The following is a 25,858-nucleotide window of genomic DNA, read 5'->3' as shown; positions in this document are numbered from 1 at the left end:
AAAGAGGCACCAGTGCTGAGGATCACTTGCGGAGCATTGAAGGAGAATGGAGAAAGCATCCCAGCCATCTCTGCCTAATCAGCAAGGCTGTCTCTAGGTGGGCTTGCTTGCCCAGGATGAACTTTGAAAATAGCACCTGCTGTGAACATAAAAGGATGCATCGATAATCACCCCATATATTTCTCAGAGGTTTTCACACATGTTATATAATTTGGCTCTCACAGCAGTCTTGGGAGGTAGTCATGTGTTTTACCATGGTTTGTTTTGTTTTGTTTTTTTGGAGACAGGGTCTTACTGTATCCCCCAGGCTACAGTGCAGTGGCGCAATCATAGCTCACTGCAGCCTCAAACTCCTGGGCTGAAGCCATAGCCCTCCCTGTCTCAGCCTCCTGTGTAGCTGAGACTATAGGCATGCATCACTGTGGCCAGCTAATTTTTAAAATCTTTTTTTAAGACAGAGGATCTCGCTATGTTGCTCAGGCCTCAGGCTGGCCTTGAACTCATGGCCTCAAGTGATGTTCTGCCTCAGCCTCCTGAGTAGCTGCGATTACAGGCATGAGCCATGATGTCTGGCTCTTACCATGTCCTAATTAATATTTTTCCCATTGCAATTTATAATAGAAATTCTGGAATATATCAAAAGACATAATGAATAAAATAAAAATCACTTGTAATCCCACCATGCAAAGTGTCTATGTTAGTGTATCTCCCACCAGGCTTTTTTTCTAAGACATAAATATATTAACAGATGTTAATTTATGGATCATTCTGCTCCCCCCAAATCCAGCTAAGATTGTCTCAAATTCCCATACCATGGCCCAAAGAAGTATGTTTGGAAATTCCTAGAGAGGCCCATGATCTCCCTCCTCTGTCCCATAAGGTTTCTAAGTTGCAAGCCACAGAGACAAACTCAGGCAAAAATGAAAGTTATCAGGAAGTGTGGGATAGCTCACTGAACTGAGAAAATAACCTAAAAATACCACCTCAGAAAGGACAGAAACTAAGTATCAAAAAATAATGGATGATTTAGAGCCTATTATTACCACTGTGATAAATGGACTTGCGTCTTTCTTTCAGTCCACCCAAGATTCAAATTCCAGGTACAGTATCTGATTGGTCTGGATTGTTTTATCTGCTCACAACTTAGCCACGGCAAGTCAGGGCTCCTGGCTTGAGAATCTCACCAATACTGCATTCAACTGCAGACACTGGCCGGATGGGATTGCTGTGTAACTAATAAGCAGAACAACAGAAACTTGACTCCCTTGTCTCAAAAAATCTATCTTTTGACCACTAATCTATGGGGGAAAGAAAGGATCTTTGTGTATACATCTTTCTTTCTATGGAATACCCTCTTAATCCCCTGAGCTCCCTTGACTTGGCTAACTCCTACTCATCCTTTTCCACTCAAGCCTCAGTTGATATTTTTATACTCTGAGATATATTTCATGACCCCAGCCAAATATGAAGTAGATCCCTCTATTTTGAGTTCTTAGAGCATCACATGGGTCTTTCTATTTAAAAAGTAAGTTCCTTGAGGGCTTCAGTACCATTGATCTACAGGATCTAACATAGGAACTGGTATGTAGAAGGTTCACCCAAAATATTGAGGATTGACTTGTCTGACAAGAAAGAAATGTGCTCAGAGGATTTGCCTAAAGAAGGGAAAAAGGAAGGGAAGGAAACTGGAATTGACCTCAGAAGGGGAAAGGACATATGATTTAGGAGACAGGAGAACGTGATCATTGAAATGAGCATCCCCCACTAAAGAGAAACACACACACCTATGTATACTCCCCCAAAAGCACAAAGCACAAAGCCATGCGAGGGAATTCCATAGATAATTATAGCCTGAAGCAATTGGCCAAACTGAATGTCCTGTGGGGTAGCCCTCTGCAAAAGTTTTGCAATGTTTATCCAGGAGACTGGAAGGAGGTTTTGCCCTCATCTCCAGTCATCTGAAGAAAGCAGGAATGTGGGACATGGAAATGGCTGCATGGGCTTTGGCAAAGTCCAGTACCAGTCCTGTCCAGTGGGCAGGAGGCACATCAAAGAGCTTTCTGAAGTAAAATGAGTTGAATTTTGTGGGACTGCTTGGTTAAATGTGTTTCTCTATGCCTGCTGTGCTTACAAAATGTGTATGGATGCCTCACCCAAGCTAATGGGATAGACCTCCTTAGGTAAATAATAACCACTAACATTTATGGAGATGCCAGGCACTATGCCAAGGCACTTTTCATAAACAATTTCACTCCATCCTGTGGGCATACTACAGCCTTGCTTGATCAATGGTCATGGTACCCCTTCTAAAATTACTTCCAATATTACGGCAGCTAGCTGAAAACTAGACTTCCCAGAATGCTTTACAGGGATGCTTTAGTCAATGTGATTTTGGTTCGTCCAATCAGGAGTTGAAACTTGAACTCCTTACTGAATTAAGTGGGGAGACAAAGAGTGGTAAGTGAGCCCGTTTTTCTAATGGATGGATCCAGCTGGTCTAACAGTTGGACCCTGGAGGTGGCAGTTGTGGTGATGGCTTTCAGACTGCTGCATTTCAGGTGTTCTTGGAGCCAGCAATTCCAAGTGGTTTTCTGATTCTTGGATTACATCTAAGGTGATGGGATCCTGAATGCAAAAATTTGGGCAGTGACCTCCTGTTTCCCCAGCTTTCTCACTGTCAGATGCAAAAGTTATCTTAGTGGGTCAGTACAGTGGCGGTACTTTAAAATTTGTTTGTAATGGCTGAGCCTAGAGCCTGCTCCTCCTAATATCCCACAGTTCTGTAAGCACCTGATTCCCCGTGTTCAATCCTTTCCTGCTTAAAATACCTGGAATGTTTTATGCTTTCTGCAGCTGAACTTTTATTGAGCCATGTAGTATTTTCCCCCATTTCACAAGTAAGAAAACTAAGGCAGAAAAAAATGATACATCACAGAACTAGTAGGTGTGGAGCTTGGTTCTGAACTCAGGAAGTTTGTGTGAGTTCAGTATCTGCTTACCACCATGCGTGAATAGCTGGAGTGAATATCAGGCTTTCATCCTGTTATTATTTACTGGACACCTTATATGTGTCATGCAATATGTTAACCTCTGGAGCTATTATAGTAAAAAAACAAAGTGGAAAATTCTTCATTTCACTTCTCTTGACTTGTAATGGAAAGTAAGTTATAAGTACATTTAAATAGTGAGATATTTTGCTACAGGCTTGCATTGGAAAGAGGCATGTAGCTTTCAAAAGCAGACAGTCTGTATCAAAAGCAGCTTGTAAAAGAGCTAGTTGCTAAAGGGATTCAATTCAAATTTTGGTTTACACATAATTCAGTGAAAATATTGATAAGAATGAAAGAAGAACGCTAAGAAGAAAGGAAGGAAAGAGTGAGTTCGTAAATAGGTTGGCATCATTTTACTTCAGGAAGCTCTTTGATGTGCCTCCTGCCCACCCTCTACCCCATCTCCAAACCAATAGCATTAAGTGACTTGAGCACTTTCATTCCCATTTGGGATTCTGCCCTTTGGAAAACGGAGAAGGTAAATTATGAGTGGGGGACTTGAAAGGAGATAGCTTTTCCCTGCTGGAAATTTCTTTCTAGTGCTGAGACAGGAAGAACTTGGTAGTTAGGTTGTGTGAGATGTCTGAGCACTGCTGACTGAAAGAAAACTCTTGAGAAGCAAAAGACTCTCCCAATAGAGGCTTAATCTGCTGTTGGCATAAGAAAGACTCCAGGGACATTAATATCTGGTGCAGTCACAGAGTCACAGAAGCACTGGAGCCATAAATATGCCCCAGGAAGAAATTTTGACTCTAAGTTTCAAGATTGAGAGTGATTTGAAAGAAATGTACTCAAGGTTAGGGAGAAAACCGGGGAGACATAATCGATAATAATGAATAATTAGAGAGTCAAAATTTCCTGGGGGATTAGGTTTCATTTTCTTTAAAGACTTGTGCCTTTGGACTATCAACACCTCCTTTGACATTTATTTAAAGAATCATATTTTCAGGAGCAAGAAGCTATATCTACTGGGTGCCCAGATGCCCAGTCCACATGTTTATCCCTGAAATATCTAGAAGGCATTGTGCCCTAATTGCTGGCCAGCGCCCAGAGGAAATAAAGAGTTTTGTGTGTGCTGGATTTGTGGATCTGAATGGAAAGATGGTGGAAACATCATACATTTTGTAGAAAATAAAGTAAAAAATTACTCTAAAAGAAAATTTTAAGGCAAATACGGACTTGGAAGATGTTCGAGTGAAGCGTATGTGCCAGGTAGATGGCTTCATTTGTTTTAAGGAAACAGGGATCTGTGATCCTTTGCTGTCAATTCATCAGTTGACATTTTTAGACACTTGCTATATATCACTGAGGAATTTCTCCTTCAATCACTCAACTCAATTCAAAATGTAGAGACATGATGAACACCTACTATCCATCAATAAAATAGGTATTCACTTCCTACTATGTGCTAGGTTCTGAGGAGTACAAAAGATATGTCAGTCATATAACTGACATTGGAAAATGAACATAAATGAAAGACATATAACTATTTCTTTCCCTCCCCTTCCTGAGGGAGAATTATTCTTTTCTTCCTCCATCGAAGTCGGACTCTGCCTTGTGACTTTGGCCAATGAAAGGTAAGGGAAAGTAGTGTGTGTCACTTCCAGGCAGAAATTCTAGGAGCCCGTACTTGCTTCACCATAGTCTCTTTTCCCTTTACTGTGATGACTGGCAGTGTTACATTAACAGCTCCTTTGTCAGCCTAGTTTCTGCAGTACAGCAACGTGAAGTTGCTTCCTAACTGTGCTAGGAAAGACGTGTCATGAAAGTGAGAAAGAACCCTGTGCTTTTGTAAGATGTAATGTCTGAGCTTACTTGTTACCATAGCATAACTTAGCCTAATCTGACTTCTACACGATAGCTCTAGAAAGCTAGCATTTATTGAGTACTTACTATATCCTGAGCCTTGTGCTGTGGGCTTTATATGCATTATTTCATTGAACTCTCGTAAAAACACCATGAGGTATATATTACATGATTTCTATTTTATAGGTGTTGAACTGAATCCCAGAGCTAAGTTCAGACTGATATTTAGTGTTGAAGTTGAATTTCAGAATCTGGTTTGCTTGGATCCAGAGCTCATAAGCTTAACTACTATGCCATACTGCCTTATATAGTAGAATGAATATAATTGAAGATCATTTTGGAATAGACTGTAAGTTCTCTGGGCAGTTTAGAAGAGGAGTGATCAATGACCATTAAAACTTCTTGGGAAGAGCTTTACAGAAAAAGTAAGAATTGAAAAATGTGTAGGTTGTAGATAGGAGAAAAGGGAGCTGAACTTTTTGGAATGGGGAGAGAGAGGAAAAAGACCTCAAGACCTCATCTGTCTGGATGAAATAAGGCAATACAATGGATATGCCAAACCCCTGGAAATTAGTTTAGTCTACCCTTAAGAACTTCACAGTCAGAGAGTGGCGATAAGGTGTTTACCCAAATTACTATCATAATTCAGGCAAGCTCTGTTAGGAGGCATGCTGGAATTCTGTATAACGTGTGTTAAGATGTATCAAACCAAGGCTAAGCAGAAATCTCTTCACCAATGCAGGATAGGTGTTTGGAAAAAGACAGCTGCTGCAGAGAAGGCAGCCCAGTGAGCCAGATGCACCTAGCAGTCTCTGTCTCAAATCTGGAAGGTTCTAAATACAGAAAAAATTCAACTAGACCCATGGAATATGCCAAGAGAAATAATTCTCTTATCGCTCATGACAATTTCCAGCTGCACTAGGCCAGAAGGCCTAGAGGGGCACCAAGGCTATTTCAGTACATCCTGCCTCTGTGAAACTGGCTCAGGCATGGTATGAAACTAAGGTTTCCTAGGAGCCTTTGTGGGGGGATACATAAAGAGAAGTGCTTCTGGGTCTCTTGTCCATCAACTCCAGGGATTGTGATTTAGGAGGCCTAGAGTAGCACCCAGGAAGCTTCATTCTTTTGCCAGGCACTCATGTGATTCTACTGTTTATGGTATTGGAACTTCATTTAAAAAACGTGACAATAACAACATCAAAAAAACCATACACACCATTTTTCTGGAAGTTAAGAACATTAACTAAAATATAAAAAATAATATGATGAGTTCCTTTAAAGATGTAATGCTTTAAAAATTCAGTGAAAAAAAATAAGTGGGCCAGGCGCAGTATCTCACGCCTGTAATCCCAGCACTCTGGGAGTCTGAGATGGGCGGATCACCTGAGGTCAGGAGCTCAAGACCAGCCTGGCCAACATGGTGAAACCCCATCTCTACTAAAAATACAAAAAATTAGCCAGGCCTGGTGGTGCAGGCCTGTAATCCCAGCTACTCAGAAGGCTGAGGCGGGAGAATTGCTTGAACCCAGGAAGCAAAGGTTGCAGTGAGCCGAGACTGTGCCACTGTACTCCAGCCTGGGCAGCAGAGCAAGACTCCACTTTAAAAAGAAAAAATTAAGTGATTGAGCAATGTAATGCCAACTAAGGGAAGTGATAGTTGCAAAACGGGGTGGCCAATTATATACTGCAGAGAGGTCAAAGAAAGAACTAAGAAGAATCTTTGAAGCTGTCAATTAAGAAAAGTGCAGTTACGTAGGGAGTAATTTGAATTAATTATTTGTAATGGGAGCCAGAAAGAAAGATGTTCATGGCTGGCTGGGTGGTGATGAGAGGAAATAGCACTTAGAATAGCTGGGAATAAATGATGCAGTTAATAATTCAAGGAGGTACCTGGGTTCAAGGAAAGTGCTTTTGTTTGTTTTCACTTATTAGCATATGGGGGACTTGAGAATGTTAACAGTCTAAAGGGAAAGATGCAGAGGTGAGGAGTATTTGACAATATGAGGAAAAGTGGAAAGAACTGGTGGAGTAAAACAGCTGGAGCCCAGGAGAAGGGCTTGCTTTGGACAGGTAGTAGAACATTCTGTTCTCCAAGACAGAAGAGTAGAAGACGCATGAAGGTAGAGAGTTTGAAGTACAGAGGAAGGAGGGTGAGGCAGTCATTGCTGATAACTTCTCTTTGGAGGCAAAGACAGTAAGGGACAGAAGAGAGTGGCAATGGTTTGGAAGGACTGCTTTGGGGAGCCCAGTAGAGTGTCTGCAAAGTTAAGGTGATATACTTGGCCATTACAGTCTATTCCGCTCTAAAGAGTTAATATTGAATTTTTCCAAGTTAAAAAAATAATGATTATTCTTATAAAACTGCCATCATTATTATTGTTAATATAACAATAATATGATAATAATAAATAATATGATAATAAATAATAATTCAAATTGTTATTATTGTTATATTAACAATAATAATGATAACAGCAGCCTAGTATGCACCATTAGGACCTCTATGATTAATCTAGGAGAATAGCTAAAAAAAAAAAAAAAATGCACTCTTACCCATTCTTCTGGAAATAATCACCTTGCTGTTGGGCCTGTATCTGGTAGCAATTTTTTTTTAATCAGAGGGGCCACTGAGGAGTAACTGTAACTTTTTCTTTGCAGAAAGAGTCTTGCAGCTGCTCACCAGCTCTGCAGCCCCTGAATTCCTCAGCAATCTGTATGACAGAGCTGCCCCTTGGGTTTCTTATTGAGTAGCTTTATTGCAAGCTTATAGTAAATGTCTTATTAAGTCCAGATGAACAGAGAGGCTAGATTTGCCTCACTGGGACCAATTAAGTGGGGCTGGACAGACTTCCTACAACCCTTCCAGCTGTCAGACTGTACTACCAAAGAGGCTAAGTGACTTGTCCAAGGTCACATAGTAAGTAGCCAAGTTGGATCTTAATCCACCTTGCCAGGACCACTGCTCTTTCTTCTGCACCTTGAAGAAGAGGTTATACACAGAATGTCACCGGGAAGTGCCTTCCTATAAACAAGTAAACCCTTTTATTGTCTTTTTTAAACCACTAGCTTCAGGTTTCCCTCTTCAGTGGAGGATAAATGCTCAAAAACATATGGCATCCAGACATGGGCACAAAAATGTCTGTCAGTGTTTTTAATCATTTAATGTTTTCCTATCATGGAGGGTATTAGGTTTCTATTGCTGCTGTAACAAATTACCACAAACTTAACAGCTTAACACAACACAACTATCTTCTCTTAGAATTCTGGGGGCCAGAACTCTGAAATATGATTCACTGGGCTAATGTCAAGGTGTCAGCAATGTGGAGTTTTACGGACGTTCCAGGAGAAAACTTGCCTTTCTTTGCCCTTCCCAGCTTCCATGGGCAGGCTACATCCCTTGGTGCATGCCCTTCTTCCTCCATCTTCAAAGCCCATAGTGGAACACCTTCAAATCTCTTTCTCTGTTTCTGTTTCTATCATCTCTCTGACTCTGACTTCTCCTGCTTCACTCTTACGAGAACACTTGTGGTTACCTGAAGCCCACCCAGAGCATCCAAGGTAATCTCCCATCTCAAGATCCTTAACTTTATCATATTGGCAAAGTCCCCATCACCATATGAAGCAACATCCACAGGTTCCAGGGATTAGGATATGGACATCTTGGGAGCCATTATTCAACTTACACCACAGAGTAAGGAACAAATACACACTATTGTAGACACATATCAATAAATCAACTAGCAAGTGTTTATTAAACATTTACTATTTGCCAAGCTGTAATGGGGAAGGTATAAGAAATACATATCAATATAAAACATGTTCTCTTCATTCAAGGACCTCACACTATTGTTAGGAAGAGGAAATGAATACTTCTGAAACAAGTATATTCTAAACTCTAGGGTACTAACTATAAATGCCATAGGGCTACAGAAAACTCACTTGAGTTGAATAGGTTGGAACAACCCATGAAATTTTCATGGGGAAAACAGAGACTTCAAATAGATACGTAGAACACAGGTGGGGCAGCAAGCGAGGGAGGGAGCGATGCAATTCTAAATGACCTGGGCTGTAAGAGCTGAGATGTGGCCACAAAAATGGAACAAGGCTGAGACACATAGAGATTTCCCCAGATATGGGGTAAACAAACTATGGCCACAGGCCAAATGCAGTCAGTCCTCTACCTATTTTTATAAGTAAAGTTTTATTGAAATACAGATGTGTTCAGTAGATCTTTGGCTGTTTTTGTGCTACAATGGCAGAGATAAACAGTTGCAATGAGGACAAAATAGCCCCTGTGACAGTTAATTTTAGGTTTCACCTTGACTGGATTGAGAGAAGTCTAGATGGCTGGTGAAAGCATTGTTTCTTGGTGTGTCTGTGAGGGTGTTTCTAGAGGGAATTGGCGTGTAAGTCAGCACACTGAGAGTAAAACCTGCCCTCAATGTGGGCAGGCACCACCCAAACAGCTGGGGCCCAGTTGAAACAAACAAGTAGAAAAGCAAGGATTCTCTCCCCTTCCCCTTCCCCTTTCCTCTTCCCTTCCCTTCCCTCTTCTCTTCTCCTCTTCTCTTCTTTTCTCTTCTCTTCTCTTCTCTTTCTCTTCTCTTTTCTTTCTCTCTTCTCTCTCTCTGTCTCTGTCTCTGTCTCTCTCTCTCTCTCTTCCTGATCAGGATGCTTTTTTTCTCCTGCCCTTGGACCTCAGACTTCAGGATCTTCAGCTTTTTGATTTGGGGACTTGCACTAGTGTCTCCCAGGGGCCCTTGAGCCTTTGGCTTTGGACTGGGGGCCGCACCATCAGCTTTCCTCATTCTAAGGCTTCTGGTCTTGGACTGAGATGCGCTACTGGCATCTGTGGTTCTCCAGCTTGACAATGGCTGACTGTGGGACTTCTCTGCCTCTGTGATCTTCTCTGCCACTGTGATCAATCGTGTGAGCCAATTTCCCTAATAAGCCCCTTCTCGTATATCCTATTGGTTCTCCCTCTCTGGAGAACCCTGGCTAATAACACCTGCAAAGCCTAAAATATTTACTGTCTGACCCTTTATAGAAAAAGTTTGCCATCCCCTTCCCTGGGTGAGGAATACTCACTTGAGTAGGAAAGGCACCAGAAAGGACTCCAAGCAGAGACACCCCATTGAGGAGACCACACCAGCTGAGGCCTCTCTTTAGTTCAACTTAACACAATGGTTTCTGTTCTCAAAACTTCCACCTGGCACTACATTTTCCAGGCCCTCTCCTGAAGTTTGCATTGGGTCCCCCTGGCATTAGTCATTGGCTGGTGAAGTCATGCTTGGGAGAGAGCCAGGTGGAGGCAGGGACAACACAGGGAATAAACTTAGGAGCCTGGTTCTTTGGGTTTCTGGGCTTATCATTCTTGGCTTCTGTATCTCTGACAGCTGATCGTGGGACTTCTTTGCCTTATGGAATGTAAACCAGATCATCCAAGCCCTCATCTGCTAGTCTGGTTCTTGAAAAGATCTCATGGATGACAGATCTCTCTGATACAATCCTTAGAAGAAGTGAGCTGCAACACAGCTCAGGATGTACTTTCATAGTTGTTTCAAGAGGACAGGTGTGTTGATGTATATTCAGAGTGTGAAAGTGTGCTTCCTGGAAGGCTCAGGTCGAGGATTTAGTCTCCCCATTAGTTTGCTGTATTCCCTTCTTCTGAATGCAGCCCCTGTACCAGCCACACATTTCATAAAGGCCTCTTGTATGTCAGAAAAGGGACTGGACAAGAGAAACAGCACGATTCACTTAGCAGATGCCTCCTTACTCCTAACAACTGAGTTTATTTGTGTGTTTAACAGATATTTATTTTGTACATAGACTGTGAAGAAAACAACGACAACAACAAAATAGTTCCTGTCATCCCAGGAACTCTGAACCTTACTTAACTACAGAAAGATCAACACAAACACGCAAGGAACAGTTAAGTAAGAAAAGAAGGCAGAATGTGATAAAAGCGTCAAAGTGAGGGAGACAGATGGCAAGCGTGATAGGAGGAGTTTGCAGAAGAAGGAGATGAATGTGAGGTAGATGTGCACAGAACAGTTTGAGAAAGGCTTTAGGGAAAACGGAATTGGAACTAGTCTTGAAAAATCAGTCAAAGCATTCGGATTGGGAGAGTGGAAATGGAATGCATTCATTATGGAAGGAAAAGAACGATCAAAGCTTGGAGTTGTAATTATGAATAAAATATAGAAAACAAACGAATAGCACCATTGGGAATTTAGGTTACTAAATTGTACATCCAAGGTACAAAATATTGCAGAGAGATAATCGTACCTACAACAGTCTTCCTATGGGTTTAAGGCCATTGATCATCAGTCAAATAAATATGAGCTGAAAAATAGTGATAGATGACAATGTATGGTAATTGTCAAATGGCTGGCATGAGCAGTAACTACCATAACCAGGACATCCTGATGGGGATGGTCATGGCTTTCTGATGGAATATTATTTTTGAAAAGTCAGGTGTACTTTGCCCAGGCACTACATGGTTTTTGCTGATTATTACTTTTGCTTACTACCATCCAAGGGTGAAAGGGGAGATGAATGTACTCAGCTCTTACTGTTTACAGCTTTGGGACCATAGACCTTGTTTCCCAATTCTTTCTAGACTTCCTCCCCAGAACTGTGTTGTCTAGACCACAAGTTCTGGTCTAAGTTCAAGAATAGGCTAGAATGATGCCTTGAACTCAATTCAAGGTTGTTTTTATTTGGATTGACAACCAAGTCTTGCAATGGATAAAAACAAGATAAGCAGAAAGGTGAATGTGTAAGGCTCTCCATTGTACCTCTGATTGTCAATAATATGTACCTAAAGTACAGTTGACTTGGCAGTGCACTGCAGCCAAATGTGCTCCAAGTTGAAGGAATCAGGGCTGTGGACTCACTGCCTTCTTTATCCACAGACAGAACAGCACCCTCAAACCATGAATGCCAAATATTTTGCTAAGAAAGCCACGTCTCCTAGACCTAATGACCATGATCTAGAACTTGATGCTCTTGATTAAACAACACTGAAGCTATCTCTCTTATGCGCACCTGCACTACAGGATTTAAGAAATGTTCAATTACGCCCACTTTGAGCTTTCTGTGGAGATGCCTAGCCTTAGCCTATCATATAACAGTAACCTCACATTTTTCCTACTCTTTAGAGTGCAAGAAACCATGCCAATGCAAAAATTCTCTATGTATAAGCTGTATATAGAGAACAAGGTCAAATATAATGCAGATGAATATAAGGTTGCAGTGCTGTCCTGCTTGGAAGGTGTCCTCCACAAGGATTTCCTCAGTTCTGAGTTATTTCTGCTTAGTAATCTCACTGGACACTGATGACCTTTACTTTTCCGGACAATGCCAGATTATATTTTCCAAAGTTGGCTGCAACAATAATTTCCCATCACACATCATCTTCTACAAGGTAATCTCCGAGCATCCCCATCAAGAGGTAACCAAGAGAATGCGGTGGAAGTGATGCTTCGTAACTTTTTAGGTGAGGTCAGAAAAGGTCATACAGCATCTACCTGACTCTCTTAGAAAGCTCACTTTTAAGATCCTGCCTCTTGAAACCCAGATGCCATTCTGTAATAAACCCAACCACTTGGAAAAGCCATATGTAGATGTTTCAGTTGACAGTACTGGCAGAGCCCAGCCTTTAAGCAAGTCATGGACGTGTGAGTGATGGACGTGTGAGTGATGAGTCCTCTGGATTCCTGCTCCTGGGGATTTTGGTCACTCCAGCATTGGAGTCCTCCCAGCTGAGGACCAAGGCATGGTGGAGCAGAGACATCTCCATTGGCCCTGCCCAAATTCCTGACTCACAAAAGCTGTTATAATGAAATGTTATTGTTTTACACCACTAAGTTTGGGGTGGTTCGTGGAACAACAAGAATAACTAGAACATAGACCCAACCACAGATTTGAGCTAAAAACAAAATCCTCCTTCTGCTTCCTTTTTCACATTTGTCCAAAGTCCAGTTTACTCTCAATATTTTCCAGCCCTTTCCTTGAATATCTTAATGCATTTTTTCTTTATTAGCTCTTTCACATCTACACTAGGATTGCATGTGTTTTTATTGTTAAGCTTCTTATTCTTTGATGAAGAAACAAGATGAAAACTATGTATTTTAAAAATGGCTTGGTATAATCCAGTCTACTCTGTCCCTTCTAAAATTACTAGGAATGCTGTATATGCTTTTAGGATCATACTATAAAAATATACGTAACTTGTGATGTGTTTAACAGAGAGTAAATGTTTAGGGACTTTAAATGTAGTGATTGAATGACTGAAAGAGTAAAGGTATCTCCAGCTGGAGTAAAAAAATGATAAACTATTCAGGAGGTTGGGGTGGGGTGGTGAATTTGAAATCATTATTATTAGAAATGAAAGCCTAAGAAGAGAGATGAGTACTATTTTGTTTGGGCTCTAAGGGCAAAACCAGGATCAGTGGATAGGATGACAGGCAGATTTTATATCAGCGTAAAGACTTTCCTAACACTAGAAATGACTAAAGATAAAATGGACAGTTGTAAGAAATGAATTTCCCATCACTGGAGATTTTAAAGCAATGACTGAATGTCTACTTGATAAGAATGTTGTAGAGAAAAATCGTGCATTGAACAGGAAGAAGCAGAGGGTGGAGAGTGGCAGGAAGACATGGATCTTTCTGGTCCCTCCCAAGCCCAGGAGTCTATGAATGCTTTATGTTACTTTAGGTCCAGTGGGAAAATGGCAGCATCTATTTATAGAGCTATTGATGTCAGCAATGATTTCTGCCAGAGGTGTGAGTCTTTGTAAATGGTTCAAGCTTTGGGGTGAATAAATGGACAATTCAGTGGAGAGGACCCATTGATCAGAATGAAGATGAGCAGAAGGTAATTAAATGAGGCATGTATCAGTAGGAGGGTTGCTAAGTGTAACTAAGTTAAACTTTGATTGTGATTGGAAGGTGAGGAGAACATGACTGCCATGCTTTCCTCTGGGGTTGTTCGAAATAAGGAAATATGGTGGAATGGGGAGGATAGGACAAGAGTCTGTGAATCAACAAAACTCTGCTCAGGAAGGAATATCAGAGCTTGCTTGGAGTGACTGTGTTCTTAAGTTCATTAACAGAACAAAAAAATCAAAAGTGATGTTGGCACTGATTGAAATAAGCAGATGGTTAAAACCACCTGTGGGAGAACCTACTTTTGCTAAGTCAAGAAACAGCAGCACCCACCCAAGTAGAGCCTGAGAAACAGAGTAGGCTGGTGTATTTGTTTCCCGGGGCTATTGCAACAAAGTCCACAAACTGCATGGCTTACAGTAACAGAAATTTATTATCTCACAGTTTGGGAGGTCAGAAGTCTGAGATCAAGGTGTTGGCAGGGCCATGCTCCCTCTGCAGGCTCCAGATAAAGAACCCTTCCTTCTCTCTTTGGTGGCCACCAGCAATCCTTGCTGTCCCTTGGCTTGTAGCTGCAACACTCCAGCTCTTCACATGCCCTCCCTCTTCACATGGACCTCTTTCCCACGTGTCTGTTGCTTCACATGACTCCACAGAAGGAACCAGTCACAAGATGCAGTACCCACCCTCATGCAGTATGACCTCATTTTAACTAATTACATCTGCAAAAACTCTATTTCTGAGGAAGGTCACATTCTGAGGTTCTGTGTGGACATGCATTTTGGGGAGACACTATTCAACCCAGTACAATTAGGAGCCCCAAATTTTGTGAAATAGCAACTGAAACCAGTTGAAAATAGAAAAGGGCACCAATCTTTGTCCACATGTTATTCTTATTTTAAAACTTTTGACTTACCATTTGTCTTTTTTTTATTTTTTTTTTATTGACTTTGGTTGGGGTTTGTACTTTCTTTATTATTATTATTATTATTATACTTTAAGTTTTAGGGTACATGTGTGCAATGTGCAGGTTAGTTACATATGTATACATGTGCCATGCTGGTGTGCTGCACCCATTAACTCACCATTTAGCATTAGGTATATCTCCTAATGCTATCCCTCCCCCCTCCCCCCACCCCACAACAGTCCCCAGTGTGTGATGTTCCCCTTCCTGTGTCCATGTGTTCTCATTGTTCAATTCCCACCTATGAGCGAGAACATGCGGTGTTTGGGTTTTTGCCCTTGCGATAGTTTGCTGAGAATGATGGTTTCCAGTTTCATCCATGTCCCTACAAAGGACATGAACTCATTTTTTATGGCTGCATAGTATTCCATGGTGTATGTGTGCCACATTTTCTTAATCCAGTCTATCATTGTTGGACATTTGGGTTGGTTCCAAGTCTTTGCTATTGTGAATAGTGCCACAATAAACATACGTGTGCATGTGTCTTTATAGCAGCATGATTTATAGTCCTTTGGGTATATACCCAGTAATGGGATGGCTGGGTCAAATGGTATTTCTAGTTGTAGATCGCTGAGGAATCGCCACACTGACTTCCACAATGGTTGAACTAGTTTACAGTCCCACCAACAGTGTAAAAGTGTTCCTATTTCTTCACATCCTCTCCAGCACCTGTTGTTTCCTGACTTTTTAATGATTGCCATTCTAACTGGTGTGAGATGGTATCTCATTGTGGTTTTGATTTGCATTTCTCTGATGGCCAGTGATGATGAGCATTTTTTCATGTGTTTTTTGGCTGCATAAATGTCTTCTTTTGAGAAGTGTCTGTTCATATCCTTTACCCACTTTTTGATGGGGTTGTTTGTTTTTTTCTTGTAAATTTGTTTGAGTTCATTGTAGATTCTGGATATTAGCCCTTTGTCAGATGAGTAGGTTGTGAAAATTTTCTCCCATTTTGTAGGTTGCCTGTTCACTCTGATGGTAGTTTCTTTTGCTGTGCAGAAGCTCTTGAGTTTAATTAGATCCCATTTGTCAGTTTTGGCTTTTGTTGCCATTGCTTTTTGTGTTTTAGACATGACGTCCTTGCCCATGCCTATGTCCTGAATGGTAATGCCTAGGTTTTCTTCTAGGGTTTTTATGGTTTTAGGTCTAACATGTAAGTCTTTAATCCATCTTGAATTAATTTTTGTATAAGGTGTAAGGAAAGGATCCAGTTTCAGCTTTCTACATATGGCTAGCCAGTTTTCCCAGCACCATTTATTAAATAGGGAATCCTTTCCCCATTGCTTGTTTTTCTCAGGTTTATCAAAGATCAGATAGTTGTAGATATGTGACGTTACTTCTGAGGGCTCTGTTCTGTTCCATTGATCTATATCTCTGTTTTGGTACCAGTACAGTGCTGTTTTGGTTACTGTAGCCTTGTAGTATCGTTTGAAGTCAGGTAGTGTGATGCCTCCAGCTTTGTTCTTTTGGTTTAGGATTGACTTGGTGATGCGGGCTCTTTTTTGGTTCCATATGAACTTTAAAGTAGTTTTTTCCAATTTTGTGAAGAAAGTCATTGGCAGCTTGATGGGGATGGCATTGAATCTATAAATTACCTTGGGCAGTATGGCCATTTTCACGATATTGATCCTTCCTACCCATGAGCATGGGATGTTCTTCCATTTGTTTATATCCTCTTTTATTTCATTGAGCAGTGGTTTATAGTTCTCCTTGAAGAGGTCCTTCACGTCCCTTGTAAGTTGGACTCCTAAGTATTTTATTCTCTTTGAAGCAATTGTGAATGGGAGTTCACTCATGATTTGGCTCTCTGTTTGTCTGTTATTGGTGTATAAGAATGCTTGTGATTTTTGTACATTGATTTTGTATCCTGAGACTTTGCTGAAGTTGCTTATCAGCTTAAGGAGATTTTGGGCTGAGATGATGGGGTTTTCTAGATATACAATCATGTCATCTGCAAACAGGGACAATTTGACTTCTTCTTTTCCTAATTGAATACCCTTTATTTCCTTCTCCTGCCTGATTGCCCTGGCCAGAACTTCCAACACTATGTTGAATAGGAGTGGTGAGAGAGGGCATCCCTGTCTTGTGCCCATTTTCAAAGGGAATGCTTCCAGTTTTTGCCCATTCAGTATGATATTGGCTGTGGGTTTGTCATAGATAGCTCTTATTATTTTGAGATATGTCCCATCAATACCTAATTTATTGAGAGTTTTTAGCATGAAGGGTTGTTGAATTATGTCAAAGGCCTTTTCTGCATCTATTGAGATAATCATGTGGTTTTTGTCTTTGGTTCTGTTTATATGCTGGATTACATTTATTGATTTGCGTCTGTTGAACCAGCCTTGCATCCCAGGGATGAAGCCCACTTGATCATGGTGGATAAGCTTTTTGATGTGTTGCTGGATTCGGTTTGCCAGTATTTTATTGAGGATTTTTGCATCAATGTTCATCAAGGATATTGGTCTAAAATTCTCTTTTTTGGTTGTCTCTGTCCGGCTTTGGTATCAGGATGATGCTGGCCTCATAAAATGAGTTAGGGAGGATTCCCTCTTTTTCTATTGATTGGAATAGTTTCAGAAGGAATGGTACCAGTTCCTCCTTGTACCTCTGGTAGAATTCGGCTGTGAATCCATCTGGTCCTGGACTCTTTTTAGTTGGTAAGCTATTGATTATTGCCACAATTTCAGATCCTGTTATTAGTCTATTCAGAGATTCAACTTCTTCCTGGTTTAGTCTTGGGAGAGTGTATGTGTCGAGGAATTTATCCATTTCTTCTAGATTTTCTTGTTTATTTGCGTAGAGGTGTTTGTAGTATTCTCTGATGGTAGTTTGTATTTCTGTGGGATCAGTGGTGATATCCCCTTTATCATTTTTTATTGCATCTATTTGATCCTTCTCTCTTTTTTTCTTTATTAGTCTTGCTAGCGGTCTATTAATTTTGTTGATCCTTTCAAAAAACCAGCTCCTGGATTCATTAATTTTTTGAAGGGTTTTTTTGTCTCTATTTCCTTCAGTTCTGCTCTGATTTTAGTTATTTCTTGCCTTCTGCTAGCTTTTGAATGTGTTTGCTCTTGCTTTACTAGTTCATTTAATTGTGATGTTAAGGTGTCAATTTTGGATCTTTCCTGCTTTCTCTTGTGGGCATTTAGTGCTATAAATTTCCCTATACACACTGCTTTGAATGTTTCCCAGAGATTCTGGTACGTTGTGTCTTTGTTCTCGTTGGTTTCAAAGAACATCTTTATTTCTGCCTTCATTTCGTTATGTACCCAGTAGTCATTCAGGAGCAGGTTGTTCAGTTTCCATGTAGTTGAGTGGTTTTGAGTGAGTTTCTTAATCCTGAGTTCTAGTTTGATTGCACTGTGGTCTGAGAGACAGTTTGTTATAATTTCTGTTCTTTTACATTTGCTGAGGAGAGCTTTATTTCCAACTATGTGGTCAATTTTGGAATAGGTGTGGTGTGGTGCTGAAAAAAATGTACTTTCTGTTGATTTGGGGTGGAGAGTTCTGTAGATGTCTATTAGGTCCTCTGGGTGCAGAGCTGAGTTCAATTCCTGGGTATCCTTGTTAACTTTCTGTCTCATTGATCTGTCTAATGTTGACAGTGGGGTGTTAAAGTCTCCCATTATTATTGTGTGGGAGTCTAAGTCTCTTTCTAGGTCACTCAGGACTTCCTTTATGAATCTGGGTGCTCCTGTATTGGGTGCATATATATTTAGGATAGTTAGCTCTTCTTGTTGAATTGATCCCTTTACCATTATGTAATGGCCTTGTTTGTCTCTTTTAATCTTTGTTGGTTTAAAGTCTGTTTTATCAGAGAGTAGGATTGCAACCCCTGCCTTTTTTTGTTTTCCATTTGCTTGGTAGGTCTTCCTCCATCCTTTTATTTTGAGCCTATGTGTGTCTCTGCACGTGAGATGGGTTTCCTGAATACGGCACACTGATGGGTCTTGACTCTTTATCCAATTTGCCAGTCTGTGTCTTCTAATTGGAGCATTTAGTCCATTTACATTTAAAGTTAATATTGTTATGTGTGAATTTGATCCTGTCATTATGATGTTAGCTGGTTATTTTGCTCGTTAGTTGATGCAGTTTCTTCCCAGTCTCGCTGGTCTTTACATTTTGGCATGATTTTGCAGCGGCTGGTACCGGTTGTGCCCTTCCATGTTTAGTGCTTCCTTCAGGAGCTCTTTTAGGGCAGGCCTGGTGGTGACAAAATCTCTCAGCATTTGCTTGTCTGTAAAGTATTTTATTTCTGCTTCACTTATGAAGCTTAGTTTGGCTGGATATGAAATTCTGGGTTGAAATTTTTTTTCTTTAAGAATGTTGCATATTGGCCCCCACTCTCTTCTGGCTTGTAGAGTTTCTGCCGAGAGATCAGCTGTTAGTCTGATGGGCTTCCCTTTGTGGGTAACCCGACCTTTCTCTCTGGCTGCCCTTAACATTTTTTCCTTCATTTCTACTTTGGTGAATCTGACAATTATGTGTCTTGGAGTTGCTCTTCTCGAGGACTATCTTTGTGTTGTTCTCTGTATTTCCTGAATCTGAATGTTGGCCTGCCTTGCTAGATTGGGGAAGTTCTCCTGGATAATATCCTGCAGAGTGTTTTCCAACTTGGTTCCATTCTCCCCGTCACTTTCAGGTACACCAATCAGACGTAGATTTGGTCTTTTCACATAGTCCCATATTTCTTGGAGGCTTTGTTCGTTTCTTTTTATTCTTTTTTTTCTGAACTTCCCTTCTCGTTTCATTTCATTCATTTCATCTTCCATCACTGATACCCTTTCTTCCAGTTGGTCACATCGGCTCCTGAGGCTTCTGCATTCTTCACGTAATTCTCAAGCCTTGGCTTTCAGCTCCATTAGCTCCTTTAAGCACTTCTCTGTATTGTTTATTCTAGTTATACACTCGTCTAAAGTTTTTTCAAAGTTTTCAACTTCTTTGCCTTTGGTTTGAATTTCCTCCTGTAGCTTGGAGTAGTTTGATCGTCTGAAGCCTTCCTCTCTCAACTCGTCAAAGTCATTCTCTGTCCAGCTTTGTTCCGTTGCTGGTGAGGAACTGCATTCCTTTGGAGGAGGAGAGGCGCTCTGCTTTTTAGAGTTTCCAGTTTTTCTGCTCTGTTTTTTCCCCATCTTTGTGGTTTTATCTACTTTTGGTTTTTGATGATGGTGTTGTACAGATGGGTTTTTGCTGTGGATGTCCTTTCTGTTTGTTAGTTTTCCTTCTAACAGACAGGACCCTCAGCTGCAGGTCTGTTGGAATTTGCTAGAGGTCCACTCCAGACCCTGTTTGCCTGGGTATCAGCAGCGGTGTCTGCAGAACCGCGGATTTTTGTGATCTGTGAAAGCTGCTGTCTGATCATTCCTCTGGAAGTTTTGTCTCAGAGGAGTACCCGGCCATGTGAGGTGTCAGTCTGCCCCTACTGGGGGATGCCTCCCAGTTAGGCTGCTCGGGGGTCAGGGGTCAGGGACCCACTTGAGGAGGCAGTCTGCCCATTCTCAGATCTCCAGCTGCATGCTGGGAGAACCACTGCTCTCCTCAAAGCTGTCAGACAGGGACATTTAAGCCTGCAGAGGTTACTCCTGTCTTTTTGTTTGTCTGTGCCCTGCCCCCAGAGGTGGAGCCTACAGAGGCAGGCAGGTCTCCTTGAGCTGTGATGGGCTCCACCCAGTTCGAGCTTCCTGGCTGCTTTGTTTACCTAAGCGAGCCTGGGCAATGGCGGGCGCCCCTCCCCCAAACTTGCTGCTGCCTTGTAGTTTGATCTCAGACTGCTGTGCTAGCAATCAGCAAGACTCTGTGGGCGTAGGACTCTCCGAGCCAGGTGCGGGATATAATCTCCTGGTGCACCGTTTTTTAAGCCCGTCAGAAAAGCGCAGTATTCGGGTAGGAGTGGCCCAATTTTCCAGGTGCCGTCTGTCACCCCTTTCCTTGACCAGGAAAGGGAACTCCCTGACCCCTTGTGCTTCCCGAGTGAGGCAATGCCTCACCCTGCTTCGGCTGGCGCATGGTGTGCTGCACCCACTGTCCTGCACCCACTGTCTGGCACTCCCTAGTAGGATGAACCTGGTACCTCAGATGGAAATGCAGAAATCACCCATCTTCTGCATCACTCACACTGGGAGCTGTAGACCTGAGCTATTCTTATTTGGCCATCTTGGCTCCTCCCCCCCACCATTTTTCTTATTTTAGCAACAACTATAGCTAATACTTACTATTTCCTATGTGCCTTATACTGTGCTAAGCTCTTCACATGAATTCTATCACTTAATCTTTATCAGATGGGTGCAATTACTAGCCCCATTTTATAGAAGAGCTCATGGAAGATTAGAAAGGATAAGAAACCTGCTTAAATTCACTTCTGTGATAACTACCATGAGGCCCCAGAGTCAAGATCTGTGTGACTAGAAGTCTGATAGAGACATGTGTGTGATTACTGATTAATACATATTTATATTGTTATTTTTCTGAAGTCATGTTTATATTAACATCATAATTGGGTGGCATATATGAATTAATCTCAAGATTCTCAGTTCTCTGCTTGAGAAGGAACTTATTCTTTTGAGCATTTGTTATCCATTCACCTGGTGTTAACTATGTTGGACTGGAAGCATACTGTCTCAGAGGGATCGACCCTACTACAGTATGGGAAGAAGTCTAAATTTGAGAAAATGAAAGTGTTTTCAAAACATCTATGTTTACACACAGCATATGTAAGTTGCCTTGGTACCCAATCAAAAGGGAATTGCCATTAATAAAGGGGCAATTCCTCACACATGATTATTATTACTGTCATTAATTTTTTATTCATAATTTTTAAGACATTGATTATCAGCCAGGGGGATTTTGTCCCCCAGGGGACACTTGGCAATGTCTGGAGACATTAGTTGTTGCAACTCAGGGGGTAGGATGCTATTGCATCTAGTGGGGTAAAGGTCGGGGATGCTACTAAACATTCTACAATACACAGCACAGTCCCCACAACAATGCAGAATTATTGGGCCCTACATCTCAAGGGTGCTGAGGTTGAAAAATGCTATTTTAACAGTTTGTGGTAAAAGAAGGTGCTCCTTAGGGGTCTCACTGCTAAATATAGGGTTTCACTGCTTTTCTCCAGGCCTCTGACACTTAGTAAAATTTTTCATGATCTCCAAACTAGTGACTACTCTCTCAGTACTGATGATAATTGGTAATGATCGTTAATGGTTTTTGAGTTCTTACCTCGTGCTAGGCATTGTTCTAAGTGCTTTTCATATATTGACTTAATCCTCACTGTTAGTAACGTGCCATTATTATTTCCATTGTACAAATGACTCTTTTAGTAATGTGCCATTATTATTCTCATTGTACAAATGAGGAAACTAAGGCACAGACAGTTTGAGAAACATGCCCAAGGCTACAAAACTAGTGTGGGGCAGAAGCAGGATGCTACTGTGCTTTCCATTCCTTTCTCCTTCCTCCAGCAGTGGACCAGTCTGATTACCTGGGTACATATCCTGAGGAACAATGCAATGGGTGGGACTCATACTCCCATTGAACAGATGGGGAATTGGAGGCATTAATCAGAGGAGGAAACACGGACATTGCCCATGGATATCAGGCAAAACCACTTTCATGGAGTGCTCACCCATGGTTGTTTCCAATTCACATGTTGAACATGGATTTTTTTCCCAATAAGTCTTGTCTGAGAGGGTGATGTACCTGGTAGAGTTTGAATAACTCTAGTAGTGCCACATGAATACTGCTGGCTGGATAAAAGGATGCATGCATGCATGGATGGATGGATAGACGGCTGAATACTGAGCCACTAGAAGGGTTCAAGGAATGGTGCATTGGTGCATAAGGGCAGAGGGGCTTTATTCCTAATACGACAACCATGATCAACAATTCCATGTTCTTAAAGGTGACAGCAAAGCTGGGAGCCTGCAGAGCTGGAAAAAGCCAGAGACCAGAGATAGAAGCAAAACCTACAGTTTTCCCGAAGCCAAGTATCATAGAACATGTGGGCCCTTATTTGTCACAGCCTGGAAGTAACTCGCCTTTAACGTGTTTGTATTTTGGTTGTCCTTCTAAACCAGGGTTTCTCAACCTCAGCACTACTGACATTCACGATCTGATAATTCTGTGTTTGGGGGCTTTCCTGTGTATTTTAGGATGTTTGGCTGTCTCCCTGGCTTCTGCCCACTGAATTCTGATAGCACCCACCCCACCCCAAGCCATAACAATCAAAAATGTCTCCAGACACTTTCAAATGTCTCCTAGAGGGCCAAAATTACCCACAATTGAGAAAAATGTTGTATACCTAGTTCCTACAGGACAGAGTTTGGGTTTCCTCACCTTATTGTCTATTGTAGAGCTTGGTGCAGTTATTAAAACTTCATAAATGTCTGTGGACCAATAGATTGCTTATCTCCTTTGGCAGGGAAAAAGTCAAATTCCAGGGAGAAAATGCAGAAAACAATAATGAAGGGAAAGAGAAAGGAAGGAAAGAAGAGAGGGAGGGAGGGAAGGAGGGAGAAGGAAGGCTGCTTGTAAATAACAGCGATGCTCCACCCATGACCCCTTCATGTGATGGTGGCTTAGCAGCAGATACGAAGCAAACTCTCCAACTCAGCAACGAGCTTCAGGTGACTTCAACTCAGTTTGAACCAGAAAACTCACACTGTTTTTGTATTCATGTTGTTTAAAGGGGACCAGGGTTGTCTTTTTGTGTGCATGGATGTGTGTGTGTGCGCGAAAGTATAATTACCCATCACTGATTAATCTTCAGACTGAGTCAAGCATTCATTGCAAATCCTTGAAACAAACAAGTCTATTTATATTTTAATTATTTTTTTGGATTTCAAGTTGATTTGTCTTTCTTCTGCATATTTATGAAGCTGTTGATCCTATGGTAACCTTACCCTTACCTCCTGTGGAACAGGAGGAAGAGAAAGAAAAAGACAAAGAAACACAAAGAGCTGGCTTTACCCCTTTTCTTCCCTTCCCTTTCCCAGAAGCCATAGCATTCCCACAGCTCTAGAGGACAGTGAGGACAATACAAGAACAAAGGCAGTTTTTTTCAATTAAGGTGTAATTAATTAATTAGGACCCCCTGCCTATGGCTGTCATTCTTATTTAAGGTGACCTCAGCTCTTGCTGAAATCTGATTTTGGTCCTGGTTCCCTCTGCCTCCTTGTTACCATTATCTGCAATCCTCCTGCGCCTTTATTACAACTATGTTTTCAAAAGAAATTAATTTTTTTTCTTAAATCATGCAGATTTTTAAATAAAATTTGATCAATGAATTTGAGTTATTGGAGAAATTGTGCAGTTTTTTTTTCTGCCTGACAGTCCACAGTTCACAGATGTGAAAACACACAAATGTGAGGCCAAGGGTTAGCTGCTCACCAAACTGGCAAGTGGATCGACAGTCCCACCTCCAGTGATGATCCACTAACGTGTGCCAAAATGGCAGCACGTTTAAATAACTGGGTCCAGTGGCTCAAGAGTATGCTAGGCACTACCTAGCTAGTGCTTTGTCTTCTATAGTAGATTATTTTTCAGCAAATCCTCCCTCCCACTGACTGACTTCCACAGAGGAATACACTTCCCAACCCAATGGGGTTGGGCTTGGCCATTTGACTTGCTTTGGCTACATGATGAGAGGAACATGCTTTCTTATTTCTTGCTGAGGCCAAAGGGATGTTAACAGATGTGATGCAAGAAGATGCTTGGGTTCATATGTTCCTGACTATCATTGTGAAAAGAGCATGCTTTGGGAAATTGCTGGCCCAAAAAGCATGAGACAAACATCCTCATTGAACCAGATCTGCAACTTGTAGCTAAGCCCAGCTGAGCCGGTTCTAGATCAACTAAACTCCAGCTGACTGTCAGATGTGTGAGCAAGAAATTAATGCTTGTAGATTTATGCCACTGGATTTAGGGTTCATTGTCTTATAGTTTCAAGATGCCTTAGCACACTCAGCTTTATCAAAAATGCCTTTTAGACATAGGATCTTCTGTTAGAGCCAGATCTCAGGAGACCATAGTCTGCCCTTTGACAGCACATAAACAGTGGCTTATCCAGGTCCATCATATTATTACAAAATTACTATTATCACTATTATGTAATAACTGTTTGCTTAAAACTATTTTGCTTTCAACGTATTTGAAACACTTTGCTTATCTAACACATTAAAGCTATAAAGTCATATTACTTTCCTCTCCATTTCACAAGAGAGAAGATAAGCTCAGAAGACTGGACCTGTGTTGAATGGTTTGGCTAGGATGATGGAGTCAGTATGAGGAAGATCTTGGACCTAAGTCCTCTCTTTGTGTCACTCTTTTATCACTCTGCGTTGTCAGTTGTACATACACATTAAATTGAGTGGTGACAATTTGTTAGGAGACAAAATAGGTCTTCAGTTTTCAATCTTGCCCCCTCTGCAGCCCCCTTCAGCCCTGTGGACATGGGCCAGACACACTGCATCTCAACCTCTTGGGACGTGTTCTCAGACAGAGAAGAGAGAAGTTTAACAGTTCACCCTCCGGCCGGGTGCGGTGGCTCACACCTGTAATCCCAGCACTTTGGGAGGCTGAGGTGGGTGGATCACCTGAGGTCAGGAGTTCGAGACCAGCCTAGCCAACATGGTGAGATCCCGTCTCTACCAAAAATACAAAAATTAGCAGGGCATGGTGGTGTGCACCTGTAATCCCAGCTACTCTGGAGGCTGAGGCACAAGAATCGCTTGATCCCAGGAGGCGGAGGTTGCGGTGAGCCGAGATCACGCCACTGCACTCCCGCCTGGGTGACAGAGTGAGATTCCATCTCAAAAAGAAAAGAAAACGAAAACAACAATTCACCCTCCTTTGTCCCTCCTTCCTCGCCCTACCCCACTGCCTACATGCCTAAGAGAGACTACATGTCTCTGAACATCATGCAGTTCTATTCTGAAAGGTCAGTCCCACTGAGGGTATCCTAACATCAAATTATCTCAAGAGATGATGACAGAGATCAGCAAACTTTTTCTGTGAAAGGCCACATGTAAATTTTTGGGCTTGGGACAGACATACAGCCTACGCAGTTGTAGATGTGAAAGCAGCTATAGACAATATGTAAACCTATAGGCCAAAAATCCCCCTTTATTTACCAAAACAAGGGGTGG

This window comes from Pongo abelii, chromosome 9 (genome assembly GCF_028885655.2).
Source record: "Pongo abelii isolate AG06213 chromosome 9, NHGRI_mPonAbe1-v2.0_pri, whole genome shotgun sequence".
Classification (NCBI taxonomy): domain Eukaryota; kingdom Metazoa; phylum Chordata; class Mammalia; order Primates; family Hominidae; genus Pongo; species Pongo abelii.
The sequence above is the reverse complement of the archived record's forward strand: the minus strand, read 5'-3'. Positions refer to the sequence as shown.